General features: G+C 36.4%; 1 protein-coding gene across 3 annotated transcripts in view; it reads right to left on the bottom strand.

The window, feature by feature from the left end:
• Positions 1-16,612, bottom strand: part of pacsin3 (protein kinase C and casein kinase substrate in neurons 3) — a 60,840-nt gene that overhangs the window by 41,868 nt on the left and 2,360 nt on the right. For 2 of the 3 annotated variants that reach the window (XM_073859435.1, XM_055214518.2), the window contains exon 2: positions 5,939-6,004. The exons of the other annotated variant lie outside the window; for it this stretch is intronic. The gene's annotated coding sequence lies outside the window, so the exon portion shown is untranslated. The remainder of the gene's footprint in view (positions 1-5,938; positions 6,005-16,612) is intronic. 3 annotated transcript variants of the gene reach the window in all.

Consider the following 16,612-nt stretch of genomic DNA (forward strand, 5'->3'; position numbering starts at 1 on the left):
TTTGTGTTTGACGCGAATTGACAGCTGACGCCCGAGTTGAAAAATTTGAACTTCGGCAGAACACTTGATATTATCCGTGAGTAGTCACCCAGAGCTATACGACACGATATGTTCTTATTTCTATAGACACAGGAATAAAAAGGACCTCGCTTGGAAGAGTGTCAGTAAGGACATCGGGCAACCTGGTAAGTTGTAAATACACATTTCCCTTTTGAGTCACGTGACGTTTATCGACCCGCACCGTTTTTTTCCCCCCTATAGTAAGGTTACCAAATACAAACCACGCAAAGACGTGATTTTGACGCCTGAAACGCGGTTGGTGTAAACGCACCATTAGTAAGGATCCTACACAAAGTTTTATAAATGAGACATTTTTGCGATGGAAATATGCAATTTCTGAATGCAGAACTTCTCAGTCATAAAAAAATACCTGCAAGGCCTGAAAAAGATCAAGCCTCAGCCAAGTAAGAAAAAGAAATGCAAAAGTAACTTATAAGTAACGTAAGTATTACTTTCCATGAAAAGTAACTAAGTAACGCATTTAATATTGTAATGCATTACTTTTAAAAGTAACTTTTCCCAACACTGTTGACCGCAACCTTCTTAAAACTGATGCCATTAATCCGAGTGTGTCATTGAATACCAGGCGCTCTAAAATTTTCTGCATGTCAGGAAGCGGAACAAAACTTGCCGGTATCAACCCTGTGCGCGCTACCAACCTCACTAGTGCAAGGAAATGTCAGAGCCGCGCATTTTACAAGCTCATGTGCAAGGAAGAGTCTAAATCATGCACATTACAAGTTCAGGTGCTAGAAGGAGTCCATACCGTACGTTTTCAGGTCCGAGCAAGAGTTCCAGCGTTACAAACTCTCTCGTACAAAGTGAAGCCCACAAACCCTCTCATGTGAGGAAAATCACGCAATGCGCATGTTAATGTGAAACTATGATGATAATAATAATAACCATTGCCAACTATCATCATGAAAGCCTGCTATTGGTGATGTGTCTGACAATCGTCGATACACGATACTATCGGCACAACCCTCCGCATGGCCTCTCGTATCTTATTGCTTACTTAAACGATGTTTATAACTACCTGAATATTAACAATTGGTGTAGCCTCTTATGGAACGGATGAAATTCCACAAGGGGGCATATTTGTTTCTAAGACGTTGCACAATAAACGCATCACTTGAATATATCATTAGAAATCGTGAATGAAAAGTGAGAGTCGAACGAATGTCTGGTAGTGAACTAATTGTTTACAATATTTATATCGTAATTCGGTCAGAAATGTCAAGATTGTGAGGCGAACAAATCATTTTGGATTAAAGGCTTAGATATTCCATTTCCTCTGACTTTTAGGGATTTATGAACAATTTGTTTCGGACAAGTTCACTGAAGCGGATAAAGGGAAGATTTTGAAGGTAGATAAATATCCTAAATCGGCGCCACCCGGTTCAGGTAACTAACAACTAGATTACAGTTTTATGACTGCTATAAATCATATTATGCTTTGTGTGTGCACTTAATGGAATCCTGAGAGTCTAAGCTTTCAAACGATGTGCCGCATGAACGCATATTTTGAAGATTTAAGTCTTCATAGTTACAATGACGTTTATGCAGCCTAACGTGCAAGGGAGGGGGGGTGCCGTGTACGGCACAGTGATCCTTATCAGGTTAATAGTACATACACTTTTCATCACCACAGTAAAGAGGTGCTCACACTAGACTTTGAGCATGCAAATATTTTGCAGACGTTACTGCGCATATGGGCGGGGAGCGGTTCGTCAATATAAGTTCTTTGGCCTTGCTCATTTTTGCTTTTTAGTAGAGAAAAAGGTCACGCCGTGACGTACTGGTTTTCTACTGATCACATATCTCCACATGATATGAATTCACAGGTCAGAGTTGACCATACTTTAACTTTGGTACGAAGCAAATTGAAAGTCAATGGAACGCAAAGTTTAGTGTGGCGCCACTTTAAGCAAGAATGCATGTTACGTATGTTTGACAGGACAATGAAGTGTGTTGGCCAAGCATTCACACTTACCGTCACCAATGGAAACATATTCATCTGTGTCAGCGCTGTGTAACGCAGGCCCCCAGGAGCGGGTTAGTGTATAAAAGTACATTTGGAACAAATTAGAAGGGCATCTACACAGTCGTCAGATGTGGCTTTGCGAATACAGCCTGCGGCATGTGGTATTTATTTGTGCGACTCTGACACATAAATCTGCTTGGCTTTCTTCCTCTTGGACATAAACACGCTTGCACACAATGTAAATGCATGTCAGACTTAAGTAAAGAAAACCTTTGAATTATGGTCCAAATCAGCAAAAGCACGACACATCAATTTTAGATAACCTGCTACTAAAGAACGGGGAAAACAACGGCTTCCGTTTGAGCAGAATGAGGCCATGGGAAGGAGGGGATTGGAATCCAGCATAAGCTTCCCTGGAAACTCACAGTCATTAATCTGATTAATGTATACAAGAGCATGTACAGTATTTCAGGTCCAGGAATCTAAGCATATTCAAATGCATTCTTTCAAACAAAATATTACTTCTATGTATCCGGAAAACATCACAGTTAAAGGAAACTGGATTGTGAAAAATTATCGCAAGACAGAATACAAACAGTACTGGGTTGGTGAACAGTTACAGTATGATCAAATGTCATGATAATGACTATTTTTTTGTTACTGTAACAGTACTGTTTATCACAATATTTAGATAGCAATATTCTACCCAAAGCTGAACTGCTCATGTGCGAATTATACTTTAGTATATTCTAGTGTATTAAATGCTTCATCAAAACAAATGACTTGGCACTTCATCAGTTATTTCCTCTTTCTATCCAGAACTTCAAGGACAATTAATCTAACACAAAGAGAGACATTTGTGACACTTGAACAAATACCAGTCACAAGTAGCACAGCCAACAATACATTTTATGGGTCAAAATTATTGATTTTTTTAATAATAAAAAAAGATATTAAGTAAAGATCATGTTCCATGAATATAATTTGTGAATATCCTACCATAAATATATTAAAAATGTATTTATCATTAGTAATTGTGTTGCTAACGACAACTTTAAAGGTGATTTTCTCAATATTTTTATGTTTGCACCCTTAGATTTCAGATTTTAAAATATTTGTATCTCGGCCCAATATTGGCCTGTTCTAAAAAAAACATACATTAATTGAAAGTTTATTTATTCAGCATTCAGATGTATACATTTCAATTTCAAGAAATTGACCCTTATGACTGCTTCGTGGTCCAGGGTCACATGAGATGCATAACAATTAATTGCGATTAATCTATAGCTGAATAAAAGTTTTTGTATACATCATACATGTGTGTGAACTGTAGGGCTGTGTATCGCCAACAGTTTCCCGATTCGATACGTATCCCGATACAAGGGCCCCGATATGATGCGCATCACGATACAAGACTATTACATTTTTATTCAGAATTAAGTAACATTATTAGTATTATTGTTTAATGTACATTGAATAAGCAGTGTTGTAACAGTTGTCTTTTTGCCATTCATTTATTTTTGGTGTAACTCATAGAAATTCTTAAAATCTCAGAGTTAATATACTTAACTTTTGTTTTTTTTAAACAGTTTTACACAGAAAAAGTGTCTTACTCAACGCATTATATTTGTCTCTTATTTCATTATTCTATATCTATTTATATATGTGTAAACATGCAGTCAGACGTAATACTATTTAATAGAAATCAGATTATTAATGTGACAGCTATAGTTTGAAGTAGCTCTGTATCTCTTCTCTAGATGTACACTTTTCACATGCAAATCTTTGTTGTGTTTCTTCTCTAATGCGTTAGTACTGTTTTATAAGAGAGCGACTAATAAGTATAGGCTAAGATATCTTCGCTTTCATACTGAACTCATTGATTTTAAATATGCGAGAGAGAGAGAGAGAGAGAGAGAGAGAGAGAGAGAGAGAGAGAGAGAGAGAGAGAGAGAGAGAGAGAGAGAGCGGCTCGCAGGCACGTGCGCCAGCGAGAAAGAGACGTAAAGCGAAAGTATACCCCGCTACCTTTAACTCTACATACTCCGCGGGACACATGCGTCCTTTCCATATAGATCACGCATCAGCAGCGATTGGTCACGTTACTTTAAAAAGTGCATCCGAATCGATACGGAAGATGCTGTATCGATGCGCGCATCGGCAGGCGTCCATGACGATGTATCGTCGTATCGATATTTTGAACACAGCACCAGTGAACTGTGTATAATAATTATGTATATATAAATATGCACACATGTATAATTTTAGGAATATATATATATATTTATATATTAAGTATTTATATATAATATAAATTATATTATACATAAATATATAAATGTATATACACATGTAAACATTTCTTAAAAAGTTCCATCACATAATTCATCGCATCATCAGCCATAGTCCGCATATTTATGCGGGGGCCGCATTTTTTCAAATACTCCGCACTTTCGCAGCATAAATTGCAGATTTTCATGTGCAAAATATGTGGGGCTTGCATGATTTCATAATCCCCGCATTTTCGTAGCAAAAATCTCATATATCTTAGCAGAAAGTTAAAAAAATTTTGCATTTACTTCACACAAGTGCAGCCATGTCCCTGTTGCAATGGGAACGTTATGAAGTGACGTGATTATGTGACGTGAACTTTATTGAAAAGCTCAAGAAGCTGCAAACAGTTTTTGCAAGTTCCCGCAATTTCATTGCATCAATTGCATAAATATCCCACATATTCCATCGCATTTTTTAAGAAAGCGTGCCGCAAGATCAAGGATTTTTGCCCGCAACAATCACAAAAAAACAAAAAAAGCTGGAAGGACTGCTTAAATATATACATGCATGTGTGTGCATTTATCTATACAAAGTTATTATACACAGTTCACACACATATATGATGTAAACAAAAACTTTTATTCTGCTATAGGGATGCATAATGATTAATAGCGATTCATCTATAGCAGAATAAAAGTTTCTGTTTACATCATATATTTTGAAGGAGCGCTGAGAGCGGAGAAGCGCCCGACGTCATTCGAGTCTTTCCATTGTCCAATCGAATGAGGGGAGAGGCGGGCCTTACGTTGTTGCGAGGGAAGTTTACAGTTTCTTTGAAGAACCGGACCTTAAAGTATGAATGTGTTATTCTTACTTTTTTTCTCAGATGTGATAGGGATGCATAATGATTAATAGCGATTCATCTATCACATCTGAGAAAAAAAGTAAGAATAACACATTCATACTTTAAGGTCCGGTTCTTCAAAGCAACTGTAAACTTCCCACGCAACAACGTAAGGCCCGCCTCTCCCCTCATTCGATTGGACAATGGAAAGACTCGAATGACGTCGGGCGCTTCTCCGCTCTCAGCGCTCCTTCAAAATATATGATGTAAACAAAAACTTTTATTCTGCTATAGATGAATCGCTATTAATCGTTATGCATCCCTATCACATCTGAGAAAAAAGTAATAATAACGCATTCATACTTTAAGGTGTCCTACAGTTCTCACATTACTTAAGATTTCTTAATCACTTCCAAATGTAAATAACAAAGCAGCTCTGCACATTCATAGCCACCTGGATATACATACACAGTACAACGGTATAAACAGTATCTCTACCAGTCCACATTTTTCTACTATAATCTGTATAAACTGATATACTGCCCAGGCCTTGTAAAGGACATGCTAACTAACAGCCATACATGGTAAACACCAAATTTCAATAATGATTTAACTAAAGTGACCTACATAGTTAGACATAGTATAGCATTACATAGTATTGAGTATGTGGTGTGCACACACAGCCTTTAAACATCAGAATACAGAGTCAGACTTAGGCTTACATAATGTTAGGTAACATGCATAAGGAAACAAAAAATTCTGTAATAGGGACTTACCAAATACAGGGAAGAATGTTAGAAATTAGTGGGAGTTTACCCAGCGACACGGCCTCTTTCGTGACCCTGCGAGAGGAAGGAGATGTTAGGTTTTGTCAGGGTTTAGTAAGCCAGAGAAGAAGCAAGCAAGCAGAGGAAAGTGTCTCTTGGTCCTAATAAGATGTCAGAAAGTTGAAGGCGGCACACCAGGTTAATATAATCCCAGAAAGTCACAGGTGGCACATTCTGAGATGGAGAGAGAAATGCCACACATAGAAGACCTGAAGAGGCAATCAGGAGGACACTGGAAAACACCATAGCTCTCCACAATTGACCTATGACTGGGTCCTGGTTTAAGGCCAAACACCCAGTTCAAGGAAGAATGTTCTGGGTTCAATACGAGTTCAGATCTATTCACAACTCGTGCAATGATAACTCACACATCAGTAAAAATAAAATCAAAATAAAATTGTGTTTGTATCCAGACATTACTGGAATATTAAAATACAAACGTGTTTTAAAGATCTCAACATAGGACTTAGTTAGGTGTTCCTTGGCGTAAGATCAGCATGTGGCTAGCTGCTAATTTAACATTTCTTGGTGCAATTGTGCAATTTTTATCTAGAACAGACTGGTAAACATTGGCAACATGTGCAAAGATATCAGACAGGGATTGTTTACATAGAGAAAATTTCACCCACTGGAATTACCTAGACAATACATAACTAGTTTATTCTAGAAAAGAACATTCACATCAACAAAAGGATGGTTTAGTTTGGAAAAAAACACACATTTGTATAGAAAAGGTAAAAAGCTTTTTAAACAAAAATACACAGACAATTTTACTTTCAGTGGTTACCAACAGCTTGTCTGTCAATTTAACAGTATTAATCCCAAAACAATTGTGTAACACATTACAACAGATTTTATGCAAGATACTAACATTACGTTATGTTTTGAACACAATAATAAACTCCTATATCTGATATTAAATGAAAAAGGGTCAGATTTATGAACAGTATGTGCGTATAAACACCTCTTTTAGCGTTTAAAAACATCTACTGTCAGGGATTGCTGCTCGATTAGGCAAAAATCATAATCACGGTTATTTTGGATAAAAAAAATCACTATTTAACATAATTACTCGTGACTTTGAAAACTTGCATTTAACCTTTTTCTTAAAGAGTCACTCCACTTTTTTTGAAAATATGCTAATTTTCCATCACCCCTAGAGTTAAACATTTGATTTTGCAATCCATTCAGCTGATCTCCGGGTCTGGCGCTACCACTTTTAGCATATCTTAGCATAATCCATTGAATCCGACTAGTCTATTAGCATTGCGCCTAAAAAAATAACCAAAGAGTTTGGATATTTTCCTATTTAAAACTTGACTCTTCTGTAGTTACATCGTGTACTAAGACAGACGGAAAATTTAAAGGATTTTCTAGGCTGATATGGCTAGAAACTATACTCTCATTCCAGGGTTTCCAGCAGCACTTTTCAGTTCAGGCAGCCCGCCTAAGCTGGAAACCCTACCGCCTTGACTAGGCCGTCCAAAAATATATATATATATATATAAAACATTTTGCTGCACAAAATCCGTCAAGTGCATCTCGGAGAATAGCGCAGATGCGCTTCACATCGTGAGCGTGCAGGCGCATCACGCGGCCAAAATGAGATAAAGACATGGTCCGTCATGTCTGGAGGATAGCCAGTTGATAAAACGCGTGTCCGTCAGAACTGTAAGTGAACTTATGTTTTGGGTTTATTATTGTATTAGTCTATAGTTCTTGCAAATTTAAAGTAAGTTACCTGGTGATTTTTTTTTTTTTGAGCAACCTGCTAGCTAGATTTCACGTGCCTGTTGATTATATAATTGTTGAGCGCTCTTGCTCACATTATTTATGTGCATTATTTACATGCAACAGTAGTTACACTCCTTTAAGGTAATGTAATTAATGGTGGGAAATAATCAGTTTTTACAATTTTTGCGCTATCTTTTATCGTTCGCCAGACGTTCTATAACATCTGCTTTAGTTTGTGTTTATTAACCCTTTAGTTTCACTTCATCACGCAGCTATTCCCATTAGAGGCATTTAATTCATTAATAATCTAGTATGTGTTGATTTTCTGTCATAGTTTCTTCAAAATTAAGTTTTATTTGAGTGTTTTAAATAAAAATATTTTTATTTTCATCATGACGCGTACGCCCCACCCCTTTGATTGCCACACCCCCTGTCCCAATACCACCTTAACTAACACATTTTCTGCGGGAAACCCTGCATTCTGGCGTAATAATCAAGGACTTTGTTGCCGTAACATGGCTGCAGCAGGAGCAATGATATTACCCAGTGCCCGAAAATTGTCCCCTTAGTAACTTTCAAAGGCAGGGGACTATTTTCGGGCAGTGCGTAATATCATTGCGCCTCCTACAGTCATGCTACAGCAGCAAAGTCCTTTATTATTACACCAAAATGAGAGTATAGTTCCTTTTAATTATCTGTTGGTCTAAGTACATGTAACTACCGAAGAGTAAAGTTTTAAATAGGAAAAATATCCAAACTCTTTGGTTATTTTTAGCGTGATGCTAATGGTCTAATCAGATTCAATGGACTGTGCTAAGATCAGTGATGGGAGTAACGCATTACAAAGTAACGCGTTACTGTAATTCCACTACTTTTAGCAGTAACGAGCATGTAACGAAGTATTTTTTTAAATCAAGTAACGCATTTACAATTACTGAAATTTAAATGAGTTTGTTACTCGCGTTACTCTATTTTGTAAAAAATAGACAAGACATATCTGACGTCGCAGGACCGTAGTTGGCGGCGCAATGATTCATTACACTTCATCATAGCTGACAGTGCATATAGAATGAACATGAAAATCTAAACGGGACAACATACCTTTGTTTAAAAATTGTGCGCAAGTCATAATCCATCCGGTCTCATGTTTGTAAATTATCTTCACCAAGCAATCGCAGTATGACATCAACTTGCCTTTGTAGTCCACAAAGGTAATAAATCTAAGAAATGTTCATATATTCTTAGATGTTTACATCAGAACGATCCGCGATTGTTGTTTCCACTAAAATATTCACACTGCGCTGTACACCCGTGTTAAAACTCTATAGTATGTGTGAGCTCGCTTTTAGTTTTAATTTCAGTCTCTCCGTATCCGAACAAACAATCCACTCGCTCTGTGTCCGTCCGACAAAACAATCCACGTAGCCTACTCCGTTCTGATTAAATATCTTCCTTTAATCCTGTGTATCATTTAAATCCAACAGAAAACAAACAATATATGACCAAAGAGCGCAGTCCCTGCGGCAAGCTTCACAAGCTGTGTTCCAATTCAAGGGCTGCACCCTACTAAGCATGCGATAAAAGGTGAGCACTCGGCCTTTCAAGGTGCTCAGAAGTTTGCGAAGAGAACTGAAATGAGACGGTCTAACCTTCGGAGGAACCATAATTTGCCTCATCTGCTGCACACGCATCACGCCTGTCGGTAGGGCACAGCGGAGACGTTTCTAACTTATTAAAATAAATATGAAATCAGAAAAATTCTAATTTATTTTAGAAAATATGACATGTTGACACAATTGTCTGCAAAGACACTACACAATTTTAACACATTATATATTTTTGTAAACATGCAGAATATTTGTCTAAATGGTCTAAATGATATACATAAATAAACTAAGTTTACATATTAAGATAATTTCTAACAAAAATATTCAAAGGTTGAATCTAAAGCAAAATAGGCTCCTACAGTATGTGATATATTAGAGTCTTACGTGTAAAATAGCCCATCCATATCATTTTACTGTTTGACTGTTCAGTACTGTTCATATTTACATTTAAAAAGCAGACATAAAAGTAACTTAAAAGTTACTTTTCTAAGTAACTAATTACTTTTGACATACAGTAACTGGTAGAGTAATTCAGTTACTTTTAAAAGAAGTAACTAGTAACTGTAACTAATTACTAATTTTCAGTAACTTGCCCAACACTGGCTAAGATATGCTAAAAGTGCTAGCGCCAGACCCGGAGATCAGCTGAATGGATTCCAAAATGGTAAAAATTAAATGTTTAACTCTAGGGGAGCTGGAAAATTTGCATATTTAGAAAAAGGTGGAATGTCCCTTTAAGTGTTGCAATAGGCTACACATAGTCTCAGCCTCAGACGTCACGCCCACAAACTGTGGGCTGAACGTCTGATGTTTTTCGTACACTTTTCTGGAAACCCTGTGAAAATGTTAAAGTCGCCTTTGATTGGTTGGAAAAAAACGGATTTCCAGGAGACGCGAGTGTCGCGATTAGTTTCAGTCCCTGAAAAAAAAGCTCTGACGTTCCATTGAGGAAGAGAATCAGTCGTGTTCAAGTGGATAATAATGAGCAGTTATCATGATCAGCTAAACATTGGATTCTCAAAAATATGCATAGTTCGCGGCATCGACTCTCTAAAAGGCGTCCAAGAGTTTTCTTTAAGGCAGTTAGTGGAGTTTAAAAGTTTGGTTCTCCTGAATTGCTTGTATGTGTTAAAAAGTGGAGAGATATGCTTCAAACAGACGTTTAACAGGATCGTCTCATTGGTGTGGCTGTTGATGAAGTGCTCAACGTTGTCCTATGGTGAGTAATGTTGTTTATTTAGATACTATTTGGTTGCGTCTGGCTATTTCAATAACTGACTTGTTGCCAGCCGGCTCGTTATTGTGGGGAGTCCGAAACGTGACGCTAGATGAAACAAACTGTGATTGGTTGTTTGACATGTCGGTCAAACAGCTCGTGGGCGGGCTTTGTCCAGAAAAAGCAGCGAAAAACACCAGACCTTCAGTATTGAAGGTCTGGCTACGCGAGACTAGGCTACACATAGCAACACGCCATTTATATTTTAATTGCACAATAATTGTTTTACATCTATTGACTTGTTTTTGTAATTACTTGGTTTAAAAAAAACAATTACTTAAGTTGCACAACCCTAATTTCAGGATTTACTAAAGACACAAAAATAGTGCTGAAAAGGTGTGGATTGCTTCCCGTACTAACAGCTTGCACCTGTGTAAACGCCCCTTTTAGCGTTAAAAAAAATCTACTGTCAGGTAGGGCTGCTCAAAAATCATAATCACGGTTATTTTGGCAAAAAATCATAATCACGCAAAAATAACTATGTCCAAAAGGTGTGGACATAGTTATTTTTGTGACTGACATATGCATTTGTTGGAGTTTCTTTTTAAGCACATTATTTAAATCATGCAACGCAGTTTGTGCCAATAATACTTAACAATGAGCTGATGCGTTTGTTCTTTAATATATGTAAACTCGCAAAAGTTTATTACATTAATCTGGCCCATAGTCTAGAAAGTTTGTGACATCACATAATTAGCTGTGTTATGTACACGCATACTATTACTATGCCTAGAGAACTGCAGAAAATGTCATGTTTTTGTTAAGTACGACTGTTAAGGTTGGTATGTTACACATGTTAACCTTAAGTATGGAATGTGACATCACCCACAAAATGAAGCACATTCCTGTGTGCTGTGTCAGGTTCAGACACGTTACAATAATGAGACCCCGGGCACACGACTGTTCACGTCACCAGGTCCTTCCCTTTCCTAAAACACTGTATTATAGCTGAACAGGGCAATAACTCTCCCCCGGACGGGGTTTGATAACAATATAACTTCTACTCCTTTAGAGAAATGCTTTATAAAATTACTTAACTTCAAAACTCTAAAACGGACTGGAAAGTACTAGCAGACGTGACCAGGCCTGCTGTTATAACTCATGTTATACGCCCATTGTTGCTATCGAGGGGTGAATTGGCAGAAGATTGTTCTAGAGAGAGCCATGGCCTAATTTTATACACAAGATGAATGACAGTTACTTGAATTGGAAGTGAATATTCTGCTCAAGCTCATATGAGAAAGAGTAACTGTAAAGCAAATGACTGCTTTGCAAATAAAAGATGACTAAAAGGATAACACGTTATTTCTGCGAATTGAGAAATCTCAGAACTGTGTTTAGAGCGGAGTGGTAGATTTCATCTTTGTTTTACAAACCCACATAATTTAAATCGTATCATGCAAATATTCAAAAGCCCATTTAAAGGGATAGTTCACCCAAAAATTAAAATCTGGTCATCATTTACTCACCTACAAGTTGTTTCAAATCATATAAATTTCTTTATTCTGCTGAACACAATGGAAGATATTTATTTTGAGCAAAGTTTGTAAACCAACTTTTTATAACACCATCAACTTCCATAGTATTTTATTATCCAACTATGGAAGTAAATGGTGCTCCTGCTTCCTTTTCGATTACAAATATCTTCCTTTGTGTCCAACAAATAGATATTTATACAGGTTTGAAACAACTTCAGGGGGATTAAATGATAACAGTATTTTCATTTTTGGGTAAATTATCCCTTTAACCCTTACTTGCATGTCTTGAGTCTTTGAGATTCAGAATGTCATTAGTGCATAATTTTAACACTGTATATTTTTTGGCATCTGTTTAATGACAAATAAAATGTTATAACCTTTATTTGATCATTTTGTAATTGTTAATAAAATATTATGACAGTTTTGAAGTATTAGTAGAGTTTTATACAATGAGGACGTTTAGATATCAGTTTAAGATATACATTCAGGGTCGCTAAAGACCCAAGTATATGAAATACTGAGTGCGTTTACAGTCTTATTTTGATTACATTAAAGGGGACATATCATGAAAATCTGACTTTTTTCATGTTTAAAGGATTAGTCCAAAAATCCAGATAATTTACTCACCACCATGCCACCCAAAATGTTGATGTCTTTCTTTGTTCAGTCGAGAAGAAATTATGTTTTTTGAGGAAAACATTGCAGGATTTTTCTAATTTTAATGGACTTTAATAGAGCCCAACATTTAATATTTAACTCAACACTTAACAGTTTTTTTCAACGGAGTTTCAAAGGACTACAAACAATCCCAAACGAGGCACAAGGGTCCTATCCAGCGAAACGATTGACAATAAAAATGACAAATATACACTTTTAACCGTTCCTACATTGTTGTATGTCAAATGATACTAATTAAATTGTCTTTGTGGCAGTTTATTGTTTAAAATGGTCTGCAAATGTGCGTTTTATATATGAAGAGTTTGGTTCCAAAACGCAATAAATCCATTTTGACAAATTTTGGTAAAAACGTGTTTTCTATACCAAGAAAGTGACAAGATGAAAACAACTATTTTCTGTTACAAACTTTCACATAGCATCTTTAGGTTATAAAAACATAAAAAATTCAAATCCATAAGTTGATTTTCAAAGATTTATTATAAAAACGGATAATTTTTTCCACAAAATGCAATAAATCCATGACAAGTTTTTATTCAAAATGCTATAAATCTATTGAATCAATAGCCTATATAAATGTGCATTTATCTTTGCCATGTTATATTCATTTAGTTGACTAGTTGTACACACTAATTAAAAATATAAACATTAATGTTATTAATTAAAACACTTACTTTGTCATATTAAGAACCCCGTCATTGCGGTTACTTGACGTCTTCGCTTAACGTCTTTCACAGCGATCAGCTGTAAAATGTTTTTGGTCCTGCTCGATTTTCGTTGACTTTGAGTAAAATTATGGAAAGTTTTTCATAAGATCCTCTGGGGTCAATGTGTTAGCATGAGAAGCTTGATGCTGTCGGGAGAACAAGCACCCGTCTCCCAAGTGCCTCTCAGGGAAATTATTAGATGTTGATGGCTTACGTTTCTTTCCCATCACAGAAAACCATCACAGGTTTATCAATGCAATTAAAGTATTATTTTGTTTTGTTTGTTGATCACAAAGTACAAAGTAGATGAAGAAAACTAGGACTCCATGTACTCAGCGCGCCGCCATTGTTTGTTTACATTGCGTGGAATGGTGCGCTGTGAGATTTATTGTGTTCTGTAAAAAAGGGGGAGTGGCGTTTATCGCATTTTGGGAAAAAAGGGAGAAAAGATGACAGAATAACACGGCGGATATTGGATTTTGCGTAAAATTAAGAATTTACTTTTAACTACTGACCTGATATAATGCTGATTTTGGCAGTAACTCATTTTTTTTCAAAAATGGCGTTTATTGCGTTTTGGAACCAAACTCTTCATATGTAACACGTGACCTCCCTACGTCACTACGCATTTATGTTAGGTCGCGCTGGACCGGACCTAGACGAAAAGTTGTGGTTTAAAAGTACATATTTTTATTTTTCTTGTCAAAAATGACAATCGTTTCGCTAGATAAGACCCTTATGCCTCGTTTGGGATTGTTTATAGTCCTTTGAAACTCCATTGAAAAAAACTGTTAAGTGTTGAGTTAAGTATTAAATGTTGGGCTCTATTAAAGTCCATTAAAATTAGAAAAATCCTGCAATGTTTTCCTCAAAAAACATAATTTCTTCTCGACTGAACAAAGAAAGACACCAACATCCCGGACGACATGGAGGTGAGCAAATCATCTGGATTTTTCTTTTAAGAAAATGGACTAATCCTTTAAGTGCTATAATTGGGTGCCTAGTGCTTGTATCAACCAAGAAAATGTGAAAAGGAACAACCAAGTAACTTAGTTTTGGTAAACCATTCTTTGCAAGCATGTGAAAAAAATAGGTAATTGAAATTTGGCTCCCAAAGATTGCTTCCCATTACGCCAATTTCGCATTGCATGTAATATACAACTTAACCGGCTTTCTTGCAGTTTTGTTCAAGTGCGCAAAAAAGATAAACGTCATAAATAGGGATGCACCGAAAAGAAAATTCTTGCCCGAAGCAGAATTTTTTTTTTTTCTCCTAATGAATTCCCTTCGCCAACGCCATGTCTTTCTCATACACTGCATGGTGTTCAAGACTTCTTGATTTTAAATTATAAATGAAATTTAGTAGTGCGGTGTTTTCCCGTCTTTCGCAGACACTTTAAAATGCTTTTACAAACATGTTTGCTGCATTTACATGTCTCTCACTCTGCGCTGGTTGCTATTCGATCGCGTCATCAAAGAGCTCAATGTTCGGTAAAATTTATTCAGCAGCTTTTTCACTTTTTCGGTCAAACACCGAAAATTAGTTTTTTGCAATTTTCCGGCAAATAATTCCGGTTAACGAAAATTCTTTGCATCCCTAACCATGAACGTAAGCATGAAGTAATGCATAAAAGTCTGCTTTCGACTCAACACTGTGGAATTAAAAGTTTGCTTTACATTACAGCATAGCTTCTGGCAAATTTCCTGCCAGCTTTTTAAACAACTAGATGTATAGGCGTAACATAACTACATGCAAGAAACCTGAAAAATATCCAAATCTTGCAGTTTCTGCGTAGCCGGATTACAAATTTGCATGTAAATGCATGAAAACAGGTTTCTATAATAAGCTGATTTTTAATAGATATCTACTTATGTTTTGCATGTAAACACACTGAATGGTTGGTGAAACATTTATGCATTTAAGGGTTAAAAGAGTGAATCTCTCTGAGCCTGTCAAGAGTATCAAGCACACTAAAACCGTCATTACACATTTCCCTCGCATATCTTGTAGAAAAGAATGGTGAATTTGGCTTCAGGACAGCTCAAAATAAGCCTGCTTTCAAACTCTCAGTGCACTCCCAGTCTCTGTGTAGGCATGATAAAAACAATGGCAGTTTTGTTCCTTACTCAGCACCACATATACTTACAGATCCTAGGGGTTTAGGTCTGGGATCAGCAAGCATGAAAAGATTTTAGTCAAACAAATAATTACAATAACTTTAAATGATATAAAATAAAAATCAGGAAAAATTGAAAAACTTGGAAAGGGCACCCAGGCTGTTGTTAAAGAGAGCAGAAGCTCAATTACTTAAAAAGCTTGAATTGCATTCAAAGTTACTTAACTTATAGTCTTATCTCTGACTTCAACTGCACTTTGACATTTGACGGACACTTTATGCAAAGCATTCCACATTGAGGTTACATCACTGCTCCAAGAGTGACAAGGCAACCAATGGGTCTCGGTTCCTCAAATACAACCTGCATATTTGCATTAGCCATTAAATCTCCAACCATGTAACCACCACCACCCTTAATCAGAGCTGTTTGAAATATGAATCATACATCAGCATGAGACACTGAACTATTGTTTTAAAAAGAGAACAAAAGTAACCAAATACCTATAAAAAGCCTATAATCCAAGAGTACTGTACGTTATAGTCGCTTTCTAAAATAAAAAGGTAATAAAAAACACTTAATCTACAAACTGGACAAAGAAAAGTATTTTCATGACATTGATCCTGTCTGAAGAGCACAATAGACAAGTTGAGAAATGTGGTGTGAATACCCTAATACACACAAATCTTACAGAGGCTCCAAATGTCTAAGACAACATAAGACATCTGGGAATTTCTTTTCTAGGAAAATGAATCCCGCAGAAGTCCATGCCAGCTTGAGTGCATGTCATCATTAAAGCAAATGTTAAAAAATCCTACAAAATCACAAAATGTGCTCATAAAATAATTTGTAATGAAAATATCTGAAGTAAAATTACTGGACTCTGTCTTAGGGACTTACTGTATATGTATGTATAGAAATATTATATAGTGATGCACCGATGTATCGGCCACCGATATTTATCGGCCGATTTTTGATGAATTTGAAACCATCGGCATATCGGCAATAGCACGAGAAAGGCCGATACCGAT

The sequence above is a fragment of the Misgurnus anguillicaudatus genome, chromosome 21 (genome assembly GCF_027580225.2).
Source record: "Misgurnus anguillicaudatus chromosome 21, ASM2758022v2, whole genome shotgun sequence".
NCBI lineage: Eukaryota > Metazoa > Chordata > Actinopteri > Cypriniformes > Cobitidae > Misgurnus > Misgurnus anguillicaudatus.